The sequence below is a fragment of the Corvus kubaryi genome, unplaced genomic scaffold, assembly GCF_017639235.1.
Source record: "Corvus kubaryi isolate FWS band 111438036 unplaced genomic scaffold, C.kubaryi_AGA036_p1.0 37397, whole genome shotgun sequence".
Lineage (NCBI taxonomy): Eukaryota > Metazoa > Chordata > Aves > Passeriformes > Corvidae > Corvus > Corvus kubaryi.
The window spans coordinates 2507966-2527439 of record NW_024581136.1 but is presented as its reverse complement, the minus strand read 5'-3'; the positions used below and the strand labels follow the sequence as shown (position 1 = coordinate 2527439).

At 42.7% G+C, this 19474-nt stretch overlaps 1 protein-coding gene across 5 annotated transcripts in view; it reads left to right on the top strand.

Annotated features, from left to right (window-relative positions):
• Positions 1-19474, top strand: part of SPSB4 (splA/ryanodine receptor domain and SOCS box containing 4) — an 82877-nt gene that overhangs the window by 1181 nt on the left and 62222 nt on the right. Inside the window, exons 1-3 of one of the 5 annotated variants that reach the window (XM_042042275.1) lie at positions 44-293; positions 15701-15851; positions 16896-18430. The exons of 1 other annotated variant lie outside the window; for it this stretch is intronic. The gene's annotated coding sequence lies outside the window, so the exon portion shown is untranslated. Of the gene's footprint in view, positions 1-38; positions 294-15700; positions 15852-16895; positions 18431-19474 lie in introns of those variants that run through there. 3 more of the 5 variants (XM_042042276.1, XM_042042279.1, XM_042042274.1) reach the window with 3 other exon arrangements.

Sequence of the window (19474 nt, the reverse complement as noted above, 5' to 3'; positions counted from 1 at the left end):
GAGCCCCGCAGCCGCCCGCAGCCCCCCGGGCACGGCGCCCGTCTCGCTCCGGGCCGCGGCTCCCCCCGGCCGCCCCCGGCTCCTCTCGCTTCCCCGGGGCAACCACGGGCAGCCGGCGGCGGGAGCAGCCTCTGCCGGGCGAGCGCGCTGCGGGCAGGGGCACGGGCTCCGAGCGTGGCGAGCTCGGCCACGGTGGCTCCCGAGTTTGTTTACTTGTACTCCGCGTCTCGTCCCCGGGATCGCCTCTCTGCCGGCATAGCGGATCGGTGGCGGTGCCGTGCTGGGGGTTTATGGTAAGTTTGCGGTGGGCGAATCCCTCGGTTCGTGGGAATTCGCTGTTTTGTTGCAGTGTGTAAAGACACGTTTGTGGGGGGCTTCTTGTATTTTTTTTTTTTTTTTTTTTTAGCACTGGGTTTCAAGCTGGTGTTTAAAGGAATACACTTGCGAAGCGTCTTCTGCTTTATAATGAAATTGTTTGCAATAGAAATTAGTTTCCTGAGCTAATTAAGAGAATTATTTCTAGATGTTGGATAACTAGAGATCTACGTTTCTCATAAACTGAATGTATCTGACTTTGCGCTGCCGAACGCATATCCTCTTGCCTAATGATTGCCACAAGCTAATGTTTTACAGTGGTTACTTAGTGCTTTTTCGGGCAGTAAAAGCTAGACCTCAGTTCTAGAAGGAAACAGATCTGAAATACTAAACTATCTTCTTCGTAAGAGTAAGAGGCAAGCTGAACCTTTGTCAAGACAAGCCTGAATTTGTATGCGAGACTTGTGTTTCAACAAAGGAAGGTATTGACTGAATTTGCCCTCATGTTACTTGTAAGAACTCGGAGCCAGGCGGTGGGTTTGCTGTCGCTGGTAGGAAGCTGTTCCTGCCGAGGGACCAAGGGCAGGGGAGCTGAACGCTGCTCTCGCAGCCCCATTCGTTCCTGGAGGGGCTCTGGCGTTGATGTGGCAGCGTCCGTGCTGGCAGCAAGTCATTTTTATTTCTTTGTGCCTAGAACTTGGCGTGTAGACTGCTACAGGGTGGAAAGTGTCCTATATAGCGAGATGGCCGGCTACCACTTCAGCTGCCGGTTTGATGTTGGCTATAGCCCTTTGGTGCTGAAGTCATACCTGATATTTTCACAGTGCTCTGTTTGCCTTCCGGTGACAGAAGCAATCCCTGATAAGATATCTCCACACTGCAAAAGAGCTTATCAGGAGAAAAAAAACAGTCCCAGAGAGTTGATGCTTGTGGGTGAAACTGGCCTGACTTGTGCAGTGTATCTCGAAGGATGCTACATTTTTAATGTTGTTTCTGTAACTAAAGCAGACTGTCAGGGACATGAATATCAAATTGCTGTTAGATTATTTGGTGCTGCTGACAGAGAAATGCCAGATACTGTACGTTCTCCTAACAACAAGCGGAAGTTTTATAACTGGCCTTAGTCATGTAAGTCTGGTTTCCTTGGTAGCTAATGTGCCTCGGTGTCTTGCTGCTAACTCCGGATGTCCTTGGATGACCGTCCTGTGCCTCAGTGTCCCTGCCAGGGCTGAAGGGAGGCTCGGTACTTCCCTGTATCACCAGCATGACAAAACTTCCCAGCTCCGTGCCTTGCTGAGGCCCTCATGTGGGTGTTGCTCTGGAAGTACACACTGGTGCTGTTGGGCTTGAGAGCCCTGTATGCATTCCCATCCCATCCTGCCGGCCTGTTTGTCTTTGCAAATGTCACTGCAGCCAGCTCTGAAGCACCGGGCTTCCTGCTCAACAGGCTCTGGGGCTCGGGACTAAGAAAGCACTGCCACCTTTTTGCAAGGAGCTTTTCGGTGTTGTCAGACTTTTGGTCTGTTTGGTTGTTGGGTTGCTTTTTTTTTTTTTGCGGGGGGGGAGGGATGTCATGGTGGGGTTTGTTTGTTTTTGTTTGGTTGGTTTTTTAACAGGAGCATAAAACCTCCCATGAGAAGTACTGATCGGGTATCTGTTTTCTTGAAAGAACCTGAACTTCTGATTCTTGGTTTGACCAAATGACAGTCATCTTTATGGCTCGTGCTTGTGCAGCATAGGAATTTCTGAATGATGGGACATCTCTCCTGTGACTCCACAAGCAACAATTCATTAACTCATCAGGCTTCATTGTTGCTGTTTTATAACTTTTTATAATGGATTTTCCATGTACCAAGAAAAACCAAGGAAGCTATTTTTGTCTCCTTTTCCTTCACAGTCACTGTTTTCCCTCTTCTGTGTATAGGACATTGACCTCTTTTTATGGAGAAGGGAAATAATTTTCACAGTGGCACTCAGTGCCATGTGACAGGACTCCATGTGATGGTTACTTTGAGTTGGCTTCTTGTAATTGAGACAGCTGTGGAGTTTTCCTTTGAAGAGCTGATTTGCTGACACATTTGAGACCTAGTGAGAGCAATCAAGGAAGAAGGCATTACATGATTTTCTGAGGTAGTATTGTTAAAAATCCTTGGCTAAAGTGAGTAGCAAGATCATGCTAGATATTCAACTGTCCCATCCCCATAATTCTTCATGGCCAAGAAGAGGAGGGTAGAAAGAGTGATGCCTTATTCAAATTCTGTAAGCCATGCCGTGTTTGAGCTGTCTGCTCTCTTCAGTCTGCTTGGCTGCTCACTACTGCTGCACTGACATCCTCTGCTTGATTCTTTTTGTGCTGGGGCAACTTCAGTGTAAACTTGTGGCTTTTGCAGTGGTAAATCCCAGGCTGAATAATGGTAATGCAGAGTGGCCTTGATACTCGCATCTATTTCCTGCATCAGTTAGTGAGGATAAATGCACTCTTAATAGAATATCTGTGTAAAGAAAACCTGGATGTATTCTCGTCTCAGCAGGTTTCCCAGGACAGAGGATGGATGTAAATGTTGCTGGACTTCATAAATCCTCTCTGAAGACTGAGGCGAGACTGATGGTAGAGAGGAGTGGAGACTGGTACTGCTGGGTGCCCGCCTTCCTGGCGCCATCCAGGAAGCAAAGCTGGGCTTGTGGCTCCAGGGATGAAGGGCTCCATGCTGGCAGAGCTCTGGATGGATGGATGGATGCAGTGTAGTCTCTCTGAGCTATGTCAATTCAGTATGCGCCTTGAGATTAGCAGAGATGCAGGTCACACGTGTTGTCCTGGGAATTTCAAGTATTTACTAAGCCAGAATAAATCCATTTTCTGTGATGAAGGCATTGCTTAAACCTGCCCACTGAACAGTTAACCGGTTTTTGCAATCAAAGCTTTTTGTAAAGTTTCTATGTATGGCTAAATATTTGCTTATAATTTGGAAGTTGATGTTGTTGGACTGACGGAAAATAAACGAGTGCTGTGGGTTGAAACTTGCCAGACCAGATAGCTACCTTGCCCACTGTATTTTTCGTGGCGTTGTGTTCATGCTGGTGAATCTGTGTCACTCCCTGCAGCACACATAGCCTTTGGGGGTGACTTTAGGCTGTCTTTGCAACATGCAACCCCGGCAGCCCAGGGCTCTGTTAGCCGACATAGGTTGTGCTGTAGGATAGGATGTTAATGCATCATGTGCTTCCTGGAAGAGCAGTTCATGTTTTCCAACTTTTTAAACTTCAGTCAACTCATGCTCAGGTTGTTTGTGGGGATTGGTTGTTTGCTTTTTGCCTTGAAAAGGTGTGTGTGCATCACTGCCACTGGTGCTAGACTGTGTACTGCCAATATACTGGGGATTGCTGCTCCAGAAGGGCTGAATGCAGCTTCACTGAAAGCTTTCCCAAAGAACAACAGGTGTCTGTTATTTTGTTGTAGTGTCCAAGATCTGTCGCTTGAAGAGAGCAGAGTAGTGTACGTGACCTGTGCTCCCTCAAGAGTTAAAGTATTTGAAATGGGGGGTGCTGTCTGAATCCTGCTTTCAGGTGATGTTCCGAATGATGTCGGGAAATACCTTTTCCTCAGCTGCTTGTACAGTTCTACAGCCCACAGCCCTTTAGATTGGATGGTGGGTGATTAAGTTAAAATTTAGTTTTGGTTTGATTTTTTGTGTTTGGAAAGCTGGCAGTATAATCAGTAGCATTCACAGCCTATCAGGGAAAAATCCTTGCCCTGAAGAGATTTAACAGTGTGCTCCAGTGGCCTTGGTGGCAGCATGGAAATATGTATAAAGGAGAGCTTGAAAATGTGGGTTATATTTTTTGGGAGCAGTCGTGGTTAAGAAAGATCAGTGCTCACAGGGTCCCATGACTTTGGGCTAAGAACTGTCATTGGGCTGGCAATAATTGATTAAAGCTTGATGGCTCTATTTTGTCTTCCTCTGCTCTATTGAAGACTGGCCCATCAAGAGTGCTGAGCAGAGCTCACCACTTTCCTTCCTTTGGCTCTTTTCCACCGGAAATGAAGTAGTGTCAGGTACTAGCCTGTTGAAATGTACATGTGTGTGTGTTTGTATTTTTTGGGGGGTGTCTTTTTTAAGTGGATGTCACCTTTGCCTCAGAGGCCAATGTGGAGCAGCATTTTATTTCTGTAGGAATTGGAATGCAGAAATTTTACATAATTTGCTGTGGTTTGGCCATAGCAAAGAAGCATGTGAGGAGAATTTATATGTTTCCATCCTTAGTAAGAGGTCAGGTGCCTGGACTTGAACATGTGTGCTCTGTGTCCTAAATCTGTTCATTCTGAAGTCATTTGAACTTAGACCAGTGCTGAGCAGTATTCTGTATAATTTCTTGCTTCTCTTTGCTTATTTGTGTATCTTTGGATTGAACATTTTGGGGTAATCCTGCTCCTGACTGGTGTCAGATGACAAGTTTTATTGTGTTGCATTGCAGAGTGTGGTGACTTAGCAACTTTATCTTTGAGGATTTGTTTGTCTGAGGCTGAAGCGACAAGTAAGCTTTGGTGTGCAGCATGAAGTGCAGCAATGTATGAAATCCATCTTGGAGCTGATTGCAAGCTAATTCTTTCAGAGCTGTACAGCAGACTCCTTAGATGAGCTTGCTTTCTTGATTAAACTTGTTTCCAAAAGCTTGTTCTTGTACTACCTTTCTCTTCCTAACCTATTGTTAAAGCCGGGGTACACTTGTCTGCTGTTGTGCCTTTCTGCAGTGACAACTCCTAAGGAGAATATTGCCAAGAGATTTCGAGAAAGAGAAAAGATTGGTTGTATTTACAGTGTCTCCTCAAAAGAATGAGGATTTGCTTCCTGCAGAAGTGGGTCCATGCCCTGGGACCTAACCATGGTCCAGACTGCAGGAGCTCATCTCCTGAAGCCTCTGCTTGCTGGGATAGGGAGCTGCTGAGGGAATTCCCTGTGGAGGGGCTGGACAGCCTGGACCTCTTGTCCTGAGGCAGCACAGGCGCTGCTGGCAGCCGACTTTGCTGTTCTGTTTCTTCAGTAGTTTTTCTGTTTGGCACCTGAATATGGCCCAGCTCTGTGTGAGAGGGGAAAGCGAGGCCAGTACCTAGAGACCATTCAAGCTCCTTCTACACCTTGCAGCAGCAGCTTCATGTAGCCTCTGTTAAAAAGGGTGTTTCTTGAATGTTCAAAAATCAACATATTTAGAATTGCTTTTTCAAGGGAGCATTAATCATGCGGGAGCACTCGCATAGCTTTAGGCATGGAAAAAGGTGGGATTTTTCAAATCTGATGAAAGGTTTAGGTACTTAATTATAATTTAATTTTAACTGTTTCTCCTCTGTCTCTTCTTCAAATGAATGCAGAAACAAATTACCACCAGCAGACGGATACCTTTTTCATTAGATATTGGAGGTCATAATTTTAAGAGAGCCACGTTGTGCAAAGTATTTACATCAGTGCTACATTTCATACTGAGAATGAGCTGTCCACAGAAATCCCTACGTGGAGGTTGTAGGCGCAGTCATGATCTGTGTGTTGGTTCTAAAAAATAGTTTTGCTCTGGAAGGATGAAAATGGCCTGGAAGAAAGTTGGCTGGTATCTTTAAACACTGAACTAATTCTCCAAAATATTGAGCTTACTTCCCGATTAAACTATTTCATGATAGAAGCCACGCAAAATGAAGCAATAAATTCACAGTGTTGTCAACAAGGATTGTATTACTTCACCTGTGAGAAAATGCCATGACAATCAAATCGATGTATAGCCAAGGAAATAGTTCGTTTAAGTGGTAAAGGGCATTTTGAATTTTGAGCTTTAACTGTTTTTTGAGTTACTAGTGAAACTGTAAACGGTTTCTTGTTTTGAGAATGACTTTAAGGGCAGCTGGGACGCAGCAATCGGGGCGGGGGCCAGTACTGGTACTTCTGAACCTCTGTTTTCCGAGTGTTTTAGATTCCATGTCCACAATAAGCTCTGCTGTCATTTGCTTTTGACAACAGAATCATTGCAGTGTTATGAAGTCAATGGTTGCTTTAAAATAAAGTTCAAATATTAGTTTGCTTGAACTTCCTTGCTCGATGATGTCACTGCATATAGTTTTGTAGTGTGTCCTGTATTTTACTTCATTTATGTTAGTTGCTGGCTCAAGTTATAAATAATCCCAAAATCCAGTGTAGTTGACCTGGGAATTTATGAGTTAAAACTGAAACTTTGTCCTTACAGCATTGCTTGTGGTATTTTCTGACTGAGACACTTTCTTGAGTTAAAAAAAAGCACCCATTAAAATTTAACTAATTCATTTGTTTGATTATCTTGAAAGTTAATTCTAATTTAACTTGTAAAAAGTGTACTTGTAGATACTTCAGATTTGTGTAACATCTTTGCATGGGGAATTGGCTTATCATGGCTTATCACTGGTCTGCTTGAATTTAAATTGAGGGTCTGAGAGTGTGATAGGAGCACATGCTGAACTCTTTCTGAGACTGAGGATATTTTGAGGCTCCAGCTAGTTCACTTGGGCAGGGCCATTACTTTTTTCTTTGCCTAGGAAAGGAGCAGCAGCAGTGCCCTTCTGGGCATGTGCTAAACCTGAGAGTAATAAATGAAATTCTGATCTTTGATGTTTTCATCTCATGCTTGAGCAAAGTCCCTGTCTGTAGAGCAGATTGTGGGGGTCTGACCCTGCAAGGAGTTTCAGGTGCATCTTGCTTTCAGAAATTATGATGCAGCATAAAGAAATGGAAATGCTATTTTCCTTGTTGAAATCTGTTGTCAAACATGGCGGAGATGACAGAAGTTGTTTGAAATAAAGACAGTGGCACATCAAAGTCTATAAAAGACAGAAGCACTGCCATCCCAACCTCATTTTACTGTTGCTGCATACTAGTGTTACATCTGGTTTGTACCAGCACCTGACTATCCCTGTGCTTCAGTACCATCAGCCTCTGATGCTGTTAACATCTGGGTAATACTTGCTGTGATATTCTCACTTCTAAGTGTACTGATCATTCACTAAATATTTATAGAGTCCTTGGGTTTTGATGTTGCAAGATAAAAAGGGTGCATTTTCCATCATCTGTTGTATTCAAAGGCAAATAACACATTGAAGCTGGTGATTATTTAAAATATTATCACATCAAGAAGTTCCTTTGTACTTTGGTCACTGCTGACGTAACTGTTTCCAGTAGTCTAGAAAACCTTGCACGTAGTTCACTGCTGGCCTGTTTAGACTAAGATGCAGTGTTGTAAGTGCAGTGATCATCTACCAAAGATGTGAGAATGTGCTCAGGAAGGATTTGTTACAACATGTGTAGTATCTTGTCTTTTCAGATTTAAATAGAACAAGATGTATTAAACAAGCATGAGCATGAGACCTGGAATATGTCCTTGTTGTTTTTAAATTTTTTTAGCATTCATATTAGCGTTGTTTGAAACAAAATGTGTGGGTGGAGAGAAGGAAGAGAGGCTCACCTGTGAGATCTCTTAGTAGCAACGTACTCAAGTGTGGACAGGGAAAGAGAGGAACACAGAACAGCAGTTCTTGAAGGTGATGGGGAAAAAGGTGATTAATTTGTCAAAGGGACTAAGCTTAAGTATTTGTCAGGATTTAAAAAAGGAAACAGGGGAGTGAAAATAGACTTCACAGGCAGGGTGCACAAAGGGAACCATCAGGAATTGCTGCAAGGTCCAACTCCTGTGCTGCTCAAACTCCTGTGAGGAGTCAGCAGTGATGTGGTAACAGAACTTCCCTCACCTCAGTAAGCTGCAGTGGGATGGGAGGAAGTGCATGAAGCTGCTGCCTTGACTTCATGCCTAGGGTTACAGTAGGCTTTCAGTTTATAATAATTGGGGTTTTTTTCAGTGAGTCACCTTCAGCATTGATAACTGGCTTGCATTTCCTGCTCTTAGGCTCGGTAACAAGAATCAGCAGCTTGTTTTCACTCAAATACATCTCTGTCTAGCAATGGTGAATAATAGTGCAAGGGAATTAAAAATCCATATGTTCTAGTTCATCACAGTTTGACTGCTGGAAAAAGACACCAAAGGGAAATTCAAGCTGAAATGTCTCAACACTCCCGGGACATGAGAGTGACTGATGAGCTCGCTTTTACTGCTTTACTCCATCCACATCCTGCTAATAGAGGACACGGGAGCAGGAAGTCTTCCTCAATGCAGAAGCCAACCCTCTCCCTTTACTCCCTTTATTTTTAGGTTTTGTTTTCCCTGTGGTAAAATCGTTTGGAACCTGGGTGAGCAGTGCCCAGGGTTAGACAGAAATGTGACTCAGTAGTGCCTGCTGCCTGGTGTGTCATTCAGGAGATGAGCAGAGACTCTTTCTCTCACCCTGTAGCTAGAGGCTGGGGATGTAATTCCAGTGTGTGGAGTTCTGACATCGTGTTTTCTTCTGCACATGGATGAAGATAGTGAATGGATACAGAACTGTTTTTCTTTTTGTTTTGACTGTTGGAAGAAGTGGAAAAACCACTGGCTAAACCTGACATCTAAATTTAGATGTCTGAATTAGCAATGCAGGAAGCAGTAGCGAAGCAAACAGCTCGGTTCCTCTGGAGCACTGCTGGCTGGCAGGATAGAAAATCTGGTCACTTAACAGATGCAGGCATCTCTTCACACCTCCTGGGAAAAATGTGTGTGGGATGCTTCCTCTGGATAATCCTTAAGCCTAGGCTAAACTGGCAGTTTAACTTTCGTCAGAATTCCCAGTGAAGAGGTTTTCACAAGGGATTTTTTACTTGTAATTTTTTTTTTTTGTCTATTTGCATACAGTGGGGTTTGCTTCCACAGCTGTTCTGCATTTGGTTTCCATAGTGGTAAGGAATGTGGTGTGCTGAAATCAAGGCTGAGCCTAATAGTCTATTGTAGAAATAGGATTGTAAGGAAAAATTCAAGCAGTTACTTTATTACAGCAAAGATGTGTGGGTTGATGGTCTTGGTAGAATTCAGTTCAGTCTCATGGTACAAGAAGAAATTTCATTACCTGTAATAATTAGTTTTTGAAATAGAGAGGATTATCTTTCATTTTAATCACCCTGCCTTAATAGCAGGGAAGAAAAACCATTGTTTTATAAGAGTCCCAACTCTGTTCTCAGTGTTTTCTAGAATGACATTTTAATTGAATTTTATATTTACGGGACTGATACTTAAAACTTGTCATTCTCATGGGTTCTTACCTGTTTCCCCCTGTATATTTACCAGTTGTATTTTTAAAGAGTGTAAGCTTCTGTCCTGCTTGTCCTGCAAAAAAAAAATTCCGCAAACAATTCTTTATGAAGAGAATTATTACTTCTAGTGGTCATTTTTAACATGCAACTCTTTAATATTCAGCCACATTTCTCTTGTTAACACAAAGCATTGTATATATATGCTTCATATCCAGTGTGTGAATAGCTTGTAAATAAATTACAAAAGTAGGTTTAAATTTCATGCCTGTACTTAGCAAAACTAATGGATAGTAATCAGTGTAATGGCTGATGATAGATTGTGCTGTGCCAGCAGGGGAACTGGCACCCAGAAGAAGTAACACCAGCTCAGGAGTGGCTAGAGACTGGCTGGTGAACGTGTTCTTCTCCAGATGCTTTTTTAATTCCTTCAATTAACTTGATTAAGCAGCTTAGCTTAAGTAAGCAGAATTTGTGACTTGGAAGTTCTCCCATGTAGTATTTTCCCATTGCCTTAGGAATTAATTCCTTTAATGTCGTGTCTGTGTAAAGCAGGCAGCCATGGTCGCTCCTGAGTCTTGCACAGACACGAGATGGTGTGTGCTTAGTATGAGAGGCACACACAGGGGTGGTGTTTCCCCTCTCTGCAGTTGGCTCTTGGCAGAAGTCATAAATCATGGTGATTTCTGCACAGTGCAATTGAATGGAGCCTGACTACTGTATTTTTTTATTGGTGTTGAAAGTTCCCCGTGCTTAGATCACTCTGAATCCTCCATCAGGAGAGAGGAGCACGCTCTCTCCTCTGTGCCCTGTGGTTCCCGAGCAAGGGAATTGCTCTCAGCAACCACTTTGGAATTTCCTAATTGTATCACTGGTGTCCCAACCAGGTAACTTGGTGCATTCTCTTTTCTACCCAATGTTTTATCTTCACAGCATGTGTCATTAAACAGGGAATAGGGACAGGGATGTTAAGTAGGAAGTCAGATGGTAGCACAGAGTTCTTGTCCATCTGTTTGCTTTCCTTGAAGACATCCCCTCCTGTTCCAGTAAGGATGGTGGTTATGTTGCAGTAGCCTGTATTTTTTAGAGCACAGAAAAGTGGCCTCAGCTGGAACCTATTTTGTGTATCCTACAGATCCTGATGGTACTGGGGAGCCCACCCATCAGTAACTACTGCAGCACAAGCAGGATTGACGGCTGAGTATTGTGGCAGCTGGAGCTCTCTGAGGCTCAGCTCTTGTGTTTACAGCTGCTGGCCCAACAAATTGTTGTTTTCCAGATTGTAAGTCATTCATTCTGGTCCTGGCTTGCAGTTTTTTGTACAAATATAAGTCTTTCTGCAGCATCAGAAGTTGCAGTGTCTTATATAGATTGCCATTAAATCAATGCAGTAATTTCAGAAATTTAGATCTGTGTTTACAGGTGGGACTTTTTTTCTTAAGAGAATTTCAGAGAGGAGCCTGACACTACATCTCCTTTTTCTGCTCCCCTTGGTTTTAGTGCGTTAGTCAGATGATGATGTACTTTGGTAATTGCTCATGAGTCTGCTACATAATGAAAGGAGAGGGTTGAGTGTGCTTCCATGATGCTTCTCTTTCTAGCAGTGCCAGGTGGGGAGGTAAATAACAGGGTGCTAAAAAATGGATAAAATTTTAAGCCGAATGTAGCTTCCCAGTATGAAGGAAACTGACAATGGGATATACAGGAAAAGGAGGGGAAGAGATGAAAAGGAAACGGAAACTAGAAAGACTGGGCTTGTAACAAAAAGCCCTTTGCCACAGATGTGATGAAGATATGTTGGGCAGTTGAAAATACTTTTGTTTTCCATTCCCTCCTTCACTGTGGAGGAAGATCTCTGTTCATGAGAGAGGTTCTTCAGGTAGCTAGAAGTGTTAATAGACCTCTGGGTTTTAATGCTTCTTTGAACTTCCATACTGTGTAAGTTACTTTCTGCAAACTTGCCTCAATTTTTGATCTCTTGACTGTAAATTGTAACAGAGTTCATGCTAAAAATGAAAATGCACAACTGCTCTTGATTCCATGATTCTTGTAGAGATTTCTGTGTCTGCACAGCGCTTCAGTGAAAAATGTCAGTTTATCTGTTCAAAGAATGGTTGGAATTTAAACTGCCTTTGATTTCCAGTATCCTTAGACACTTTTTTCCTTAACCTGTAGGCCAAAAGTCTTGCTTTCCTCCTCTGAAGCTATTTGTAGCATTTGTGCAGTATCCCACATGGTTTTACATTCAACAGTGGTGTGGTTTGTATGTGACTTCCAAGTCTTTTGCAGCAGTAAATGATTGTTTGAGAAATGCAAGTTTGCATTTAGGCTCAAGTGAACATCTTGGTTAGTTGTCAAATGATTCTGGAAGGATCTTTGTATAAACCTACTTCATTTTATGCTACTTGTGCTGCTCTTGAGGATGTAGTAAACAAAAACAAGTTTAGCTCTGATGAAGTTGAAAAAAGAGTAATTTTCCTAGTATTCATTCAGGAATGCAGGCCGTACTGAGTATGTTACAGTTTTTATAACTCAGTGGGAAGATGACTTGTTTGCCTGGAGTTAGTCCTTTACTTTTAAAGATATTTCTAAATGTTACTTTTATTCTTTATCATGATGGAAGTCAAGATGATCTGTATATGCCAATGCAATCTAGGTTTTTGTTTTTCCCAGAATTAAAAACTCTGAGCACTTTGTTTTTAATATATTACACCTGTTGCTGGAGCTTAGCTCGTGATTACTGATGGGCTTTCTCTTTGTCTAAAGTACAGCTGATCCAAATTTAGACTGAGCACATTTTTCTCCAGGGCAGAACAGGTCCCTGCCTGAGTTATTGGAGAATCAGAGTCTGGCAGATTTAGATCATATCTGGAAGATTGTCTGCAATCATATCAAATATGGGGGGTTTGTGCAAAGATTAATTGGAATATGCTCTTTTTTAATTTTTAATATAGCTTTTGCAGGACTTCCAGAATGTGATGCTACTTACTTTATTTCAGCAGCAGTACACCTAAAGATTAAGTGCTAGTATATTTTTAGTCCCATCAAAACTTGCATCCTGGTACAGTTTTCTTCCAAATAACTTTGAATCTTTTTTCCCCCCTTTTCATCCAATGCATTAAAGAAGGAAATATAGTTAGTAATTAATTGTTACAAATAAATTGCTGCTTAAAAAAAATTCCCTGCAGAAGACTGCTTAGCAGGGTGCACTAGGGTGTAAAGTTATTTTGAGAAATACAGACCTTGTGTTTGAGCTTATAGATCAGTCTGTGTTGAGAGTTGTCCTGTAGGCTGGCACAAAGCTGATTTATTTTTATCCATACCTCTATTAGGAAGTCTAGTGTGGGTTTTTTAAAGTACTTTCCTGTGGTCAAAAATACCTGGAATTGTTGGCTCTTGTAACATGAAATTCTTTGAGGATGTACGTTGTTAGGTCACTAGTAGAGAGATGTAAATGCTACTCCAAGCAGCAACTTCTTTCACCATGGCTTTTCCTCATTGGAGGCCCTCTCTGATTTTAACACTGCCACGTCTGGGATAGTTTTTCTCTACAGAACAGTATTAATTTGAAAAAGCAGCATTTCTGCATAAATCTGGCTCTAGGGCAATGAAAGAGCCAGAAGCTGTACCTGACAAATTTGGTGGCCACCTACAGCGACATTTTGGCATTGGTGGATCAGGAAAAAGGAGCTGGTGTAATCTACCTGGATTTATGCAAAGCATCTGACACTGTCCCACAGGACATCTTTGTTTATAAACTGGAGAGACGTGATTTTGATAAATGGATCACTCGGTGGATAAGGAGTTGGCTAGAGCAGGATGCCCAGAGATTTTTGTAGCTGCCCCGTCTCTGGAAGTGTTCAAGGCCAGGTTGGATGGGGCTTTGAACAACCTGGTCTAAGGACAGGTGTCCCTGAACCATGGCAGGGGCGTTTGAACTAAATCATAGAATCACAGAATATCCTGATTTGGAGGGGACCCATCAGGATCATTGAGCCCAACTCCAACAGGACACCCCAAGAGTCACACCTTGTGTCTGAGAGCGTTGTCCAAATGCTTCTTGAACAGGCCTGGAGCTGTGACCCCTTCCCTGGGGAGCCTTTTCAGTGCCCAACCACCCTCTGGGTGGAAAACCTATTCTTAATATCCAACCTAAACCTCCCCTTACTCAGCTTTATGCTGTTAACCCGAGTCCTGATGATCTTTAAAGGCCCTTCCAAACCAAGCCATTCTGTGGTTCACCACTGTGGGACCCATTCTGGGTTCTCACCAAGGTGTCCTTTGTGTCTTCAGGAGTCAGATTCTTTACAAGGGGACATAACCGTCTGTAAATCTTTAACTGCTTAAAACCCTGTGCCTTTTTTTTCCCAGCCTCTTCTGTATTACCAAGTGCCCTATTTCCTCAATTAATAGCAAACAGACACAAAAATACTAGTTGGTAAAATGGGAAAGCTTTTATGAGCATGAGGAAAATCAATTTTGTTGCTTAGAGCTTAGACGGTTTGTTTCTATGATATTACTTTCCCCATCATCCCCATTTGTCTGTGCAATTGTTCTCTACTGACAGATGGGCTTTAGCAGTGGCTGGTGTTTGAAACAGACAAAATTCATTGCTGTTGTTTAAAAAATGTGGGGTTTTGAGAAAACATTTATTTGTTTATCAGGAAGTAGTTTTGTCTTTTTGTCAGCACTCCAAAGAGACTTGATTTGTTGCCTCACCTGGGAAATACAGAATCATCTGTGCAATCTGATTTTGTCATGATGCTTCCTTAACATATGTAAAGTGTGTTTACTTAATCTCTGTCCTTTAAAAGAAGGAACTGTGGGACTAATGAAGCATTGCTTCCTGGTTTTGTGTCTTCTGGCTGACTTGACATGAAATCTTCAGGTCACTTTGCCTGCAGTTACAGCTTTGATGTGAGCTCATTCTCTTCAGGGTTTCTTGGCAAGATGTGGCCTTGCAGCCCAGCCTGGTGTTCCATGTGCTCACTTCCAGGATGTCTGTCCTGTCCTGTAGGAACAGTTATCCTTGAGCCTGCTGCTGCTCTGTCAGATTGGGCTGAGGGTGGCTATTGACTGAAGTAGCTGAGGGAAAAGGGTTAGGAGGGATGCAGATGGTGTGATTGTGCAAGTCTATTTTCCTATTAAACAAAAGAATACGCTTTTGTTCAGGATCAAACTTGTTCTCATGCATTCATCTCCTGCATGTTTGTGCAAGAACAATGGCTGGGTTCCCTCCAGCCTTGCCCTCCCTTTCACACTGTGCAGCCCTGAGTGAGGGGAAGTGGGTTTGACCCCCATGTCTGTTTATGTCCACCCGTGGTTTGTCCAAGACAGCCTTTTGAGGCATCTCTTCAACATCAGTCTGTTCAGTTCACTGCAGGGGGAGGAATATCTTCCGCTCTTGTCTGCTGTATTTGGCTGGAGGCGTGGTATCTTTGTGTCACTGGAGTTTTGCAGCACTGCTGGAAGTATTAAAGTAATCCAGGTCACATCAGGAACTGCCTCTTATGGGCTGCTTCAGCTGAGCAGAAGGTATTGTCTGTACAGTGCTGCTTCAATCCAGATGGGAATTGAACAAAGACTTGGATGCAAAAGAAGATGACAAAAGTATCCTGGTCATTCCAGAAGCATTGCAAATTTTAAGCTGTTAGTGAATGTCTTTTTATAAATGATACAGAGGTGAGGCCCTAGAATCATCCACTGCAAAATGTACAGACAGGCACTGAGAGAACGGAGCCATCTCTTGTGGAGTCTGGCAGATCTACAGCAGCCTTGTGATGCTGTAGATGCCTGTGGAGCTACTACTAGTGAGTGTTCCTCCTTATCCCCATCCTCACCATGGTACTGACCCTAGAAAACCAATTGCAGACCAAGGCTCCCTCATGATGTACGCAGGCTTGCCAAGCTTGGAAAACATTGACACAATCAAAGACTGAAGCTTGAGCTGAGGGGCCAAATTTTCTCTCCAATGTGTTATTACAGTTTCTGCAGTTGCATTAAAGTTCTGGTGAATGATTCTGTCAAGCCAGAGGAGCTCTCATCTGTCTGATTGTCACTTTCTACCATCTGCAAGCCTTTCCTCAGTCTGCTCAGGGATCAGCTCTGGCATGTGCCCTGGGATTTGCAGCTGGCTAGACTGAGGAATGATGCTTTCCAGGAGTATTTCTCTCATTTATGGCTTTTTAACTTATTTCATTTTAAAGGCTGACTGGCTCCACTACACATTACAGCAAAAGGAACTGCAGTGAAAGAAAGGCAGTGGGAATGTATTCGGCGACGTTTTGAGGCCATCACGTAATGGATATTCCAATTTTGAAGCTGTAGGGCTACTGATCCCTCTACAAAGCCATAGAGGTAAAATGTAACATGAATTGTCTAAAAAGAAAAGGGTTAGGCTGGTGAAAAGTAGTAATGACTGAGAAATTACAATATCAAAACTTAATTGTTCTTTGGGCTTTAAATCTCACGTGTGTGACACCTATTGGTATTACTTACTTGGTGAAGCAGGGTGAGTAGAAATGTAAAATGGCAAATGATCCTGTAAAATGCAAAGGGAAGCTGAAAACATAATTTTCAATTTAGCATTAAGCCTTCTTGGTGTGTTAATTTGCTGTTTTAGTATAACCCTGACACTTGAATATTCAAAATGGTCACATCAGCTATTTGGCAAGTCAGGAAGGTATTCACTGTGACAGAAGGGTGGCTGAAGGGTGAAAGATGAATGATTTTGTGCCCAAAGAGAGAGGAAGATGTAAGCAGAACCTCATGCCTGTGCTGAATTCAGACATGAAGTTCAGCTGTGCCCCTTAGGGCAGCTTGAAGTGACTATGGAAATTTGCTCCATGGTTTGGGCTGCTGCCTAAATAGATGGTTCTGCCTTTGAGCTTTTAATTTTTTTCCCTCCCTCTCTCTTTCCTTCCTTTTGCCAGAGCCAGTGTTTACATAACTGTCTGATATTCCAGATCAGAGGGCTTATCCACCTGAAAATAACCTGGCAAAATAAAACACTAGATTTTGCTTGCTTTAGTTTTCTGGGGCAGACCTTTTTCAAGGCCATTTGAATGCAGGTGGCTGAAGGCAAAAGGGAAGAATGACTAGGAAGGGTTGGTAGAAAGGAGGTAGCAGCTTGAACATTTGCACCCTTATGGTAATTGTGGGATCACATGGGTATTCCTGTTTAAATACCCTGGAAAGAAAAGTGCCGTTTTCTTTCAGGAACTTTAGACTGAAGTATTGCTAGTTTTAAAAGTACTTGCACAGTACAAGAAAGCAATTTTTGTTGTAATGTGTTACTATATTTGTTTTGCAAATTGCATTGCTGTATTCTGAGAAGGGATTATGCAGAAGAACTGTTTACAGACTTGAAAGTGTTTTCAGTCTTCTTTCATGTTTCTTCAGGATAGAAATGTCTACATTTAAAACCAACTTTCATCATGAGAGGGGAGAATTCCAGAAACACATGCAGAGAGAGGAAGGCTAAAACCAACCCAAAACCTCAAGTCAGCTCAGTTCCAGAGTACAGTAGATGGAAGTATTTAAAAATATACATTCCACTGTATTCATTGCTACTCAGGATTCTTTCTGCATTCTTCATCGTATGACTAAACTGCTTCTAAGTCGGGTGGTACAGATGGTGTGGTATTTCAGATTATTCTAATTCCAAGCAGCTAAATGCACAGTCTTTTTTAATAACAAGCTTATCCTGAATTTTGAAACAATTACATTTTTTTAACATTACAGAACAAGTTACTCTTTATGGAGGAATGTCCTTGGGATTTTCAGGATTTGCATTCCTTTCAGGAATCGAAGAAATCATGACTTATTGCTGCATTGTTCATCCCACATATTAAATGTCATTTGCTAAGTGTGCACGCAGCTTAAAATTTTGTCTGTAGCGCAGGATAGCTTAGAATAGCCAAGCATTTTTGTCTGGTTGCTTTGTTACTGCATATTCCCAGTTTGACAAAGGAAGCCAACACTGTTGATATATTGCCCATATTGAACAATGTTGGATACCAGCATCTATGGTTGAATCCAAGCTAGCCAGCCTTTTTAAGGTGCCAAAAATGTGTTTAATTCATTGTCACCCTCAAAACTGTGTTGTCATGGTTATGTAGCTGTTTGCACACTGGGAACAAAGTTGATAGACACTGGGCCTTGTGCCTTCACATTGTCTGGGTGGGGGTAAAAGTCCTTGTCCTTGAACATATAAACCCTTTTCATTGATCTGCCCAGCACAGCATATCATGTTTTTTTCTTCTTCCTATTCCTTCTATGGGGACTTTGGGGCTGGAGTTAGATTCAGTGTTCAAACACTGAGGGTATCTGTTCTGTTTAAGCATCTGGGGAATGAACAGTTTTGGTGCCCACAGAGGAGTGGCCTTGGTTCAGAGCCTCCTGCTGCCTCTCTTGGCATTCAGGAGTCTTGCTGGCTGGCAACAAAGCCCACATTGGCAGGGGAGGTGGCACTGAGGTCTGGCTGAAGGAGGAAAAAAAAGAATGAGGGCAAATAGCGGAAAGAATGAGAACTGCTCTGTAGACATTGGAAATGCCGTTGGATAGAGGCATCTCCTTCCCTGTTTTTTGTGATAGCCACTGTCACTGGTCAGTGTCATTAGCTGGGGCTCACCTGCTGCTTCTCACTCTTTGGCTAAGTGTTGTTTTAGCAGGATTAACCTGAGCCCCCTAGCATGTTCCTAATGTAGTTTTGAATTTCGTTTTATGTGGTTCATTTCTCATGCGTGTTTGTCAAGCCTCCTGCTGTCTAGTTTGTGATCCAGAGGGAAATAAAACTATGAATGCTGAAAGCTGACTTTGCAGAAGGCATGTTTCTTTTATCAGAGTTATGTTCTACTGATGCCAACATACCAAACTGTTAAAAAATGCACCCTATTTAATTACAGCAAAGTGATGTCCCAGCAAGCCTTTCTCTGGTAAGTGTAATTTGTGGTTTTATTGTGAATAAGTTCCCTAAATATTTTAGCAGTCTGAATGAAGACACTGCTAAGTGACATTGACACACTTTTCCTGTTTGGAGTTGTATTGTTCCTGTACAGTACATTTAGTCTAATCACTGTAGCCTGACAAAGTTTGGCATGAATGGGAAGCTGTGAGACAGAAATTATTTAGGTTGCAAAAGCTAACAGTCTTCTCATCAGAGATTTCCAGGTGCTGATTATTTTCCACAAAATATCTTTTATCGCAGGGATAACTGGTGAAATTTAGTGTTAGTCACTATACCAGTGTAATGGAGAGGTCATACATTAAGCCAGTAACTCCTGTAGTGGTTAGAAATTACTGGAAGAGCAAAGATTTGGGAAAACCTTCAAAGCAAAACTTTACAGTGGAAATTCACGTCTTTCTATTTCTGAATATTCATGTGTCTGGTGAGAAGATTTAGGCAAGGAAATCGAAGTTTCTCTAAGAGGTGTAAGATTGCAAAAAGTCACAGGAGTCGAATGACACTGTGCTTTGACAAGTTTTTGTTAACTCAGGAGACGGTAAGACGGTTTTACAACCAAATATTTCTGTAAATGGGTTGAACACTAATGAGTCTGACAGGAATAATCTTCCGTCCCTAACCCACAGCTTTTGCTAGTGTTGTGTGGTGTATCCATCCAGTGCTGCAGACGGGAAGCCAGTCTGGGGTACCTCTGCCAGATGAATTGTTTGTCACTCCCCTTCCCTCTGGGGGAGTGTGCTCGGCTTTCCCAGGAGCTGCTGGGGTGGGAAGAAGCTGCCTGCAGATCCCCGTAGTAGGGGGGCAGGTATGGCTTTGCTGAGGCTTCTGCGCTGCAAGTGTGTGACCTGTGGAAGTAGGGAGGGGATGTTTGATGGTGCAGATAGGCTGAGCCCTGGTGAGCTGTGTCCCTCCAGCAGCAGCTGCTGATGGGGTGGAGGGCAAAGTGGTGCTTCCCTGCTGTTCCATGCCTCGGCTGTGTCTCTGCCATCTGCTTGGTGTAAAAGGACAGGATACA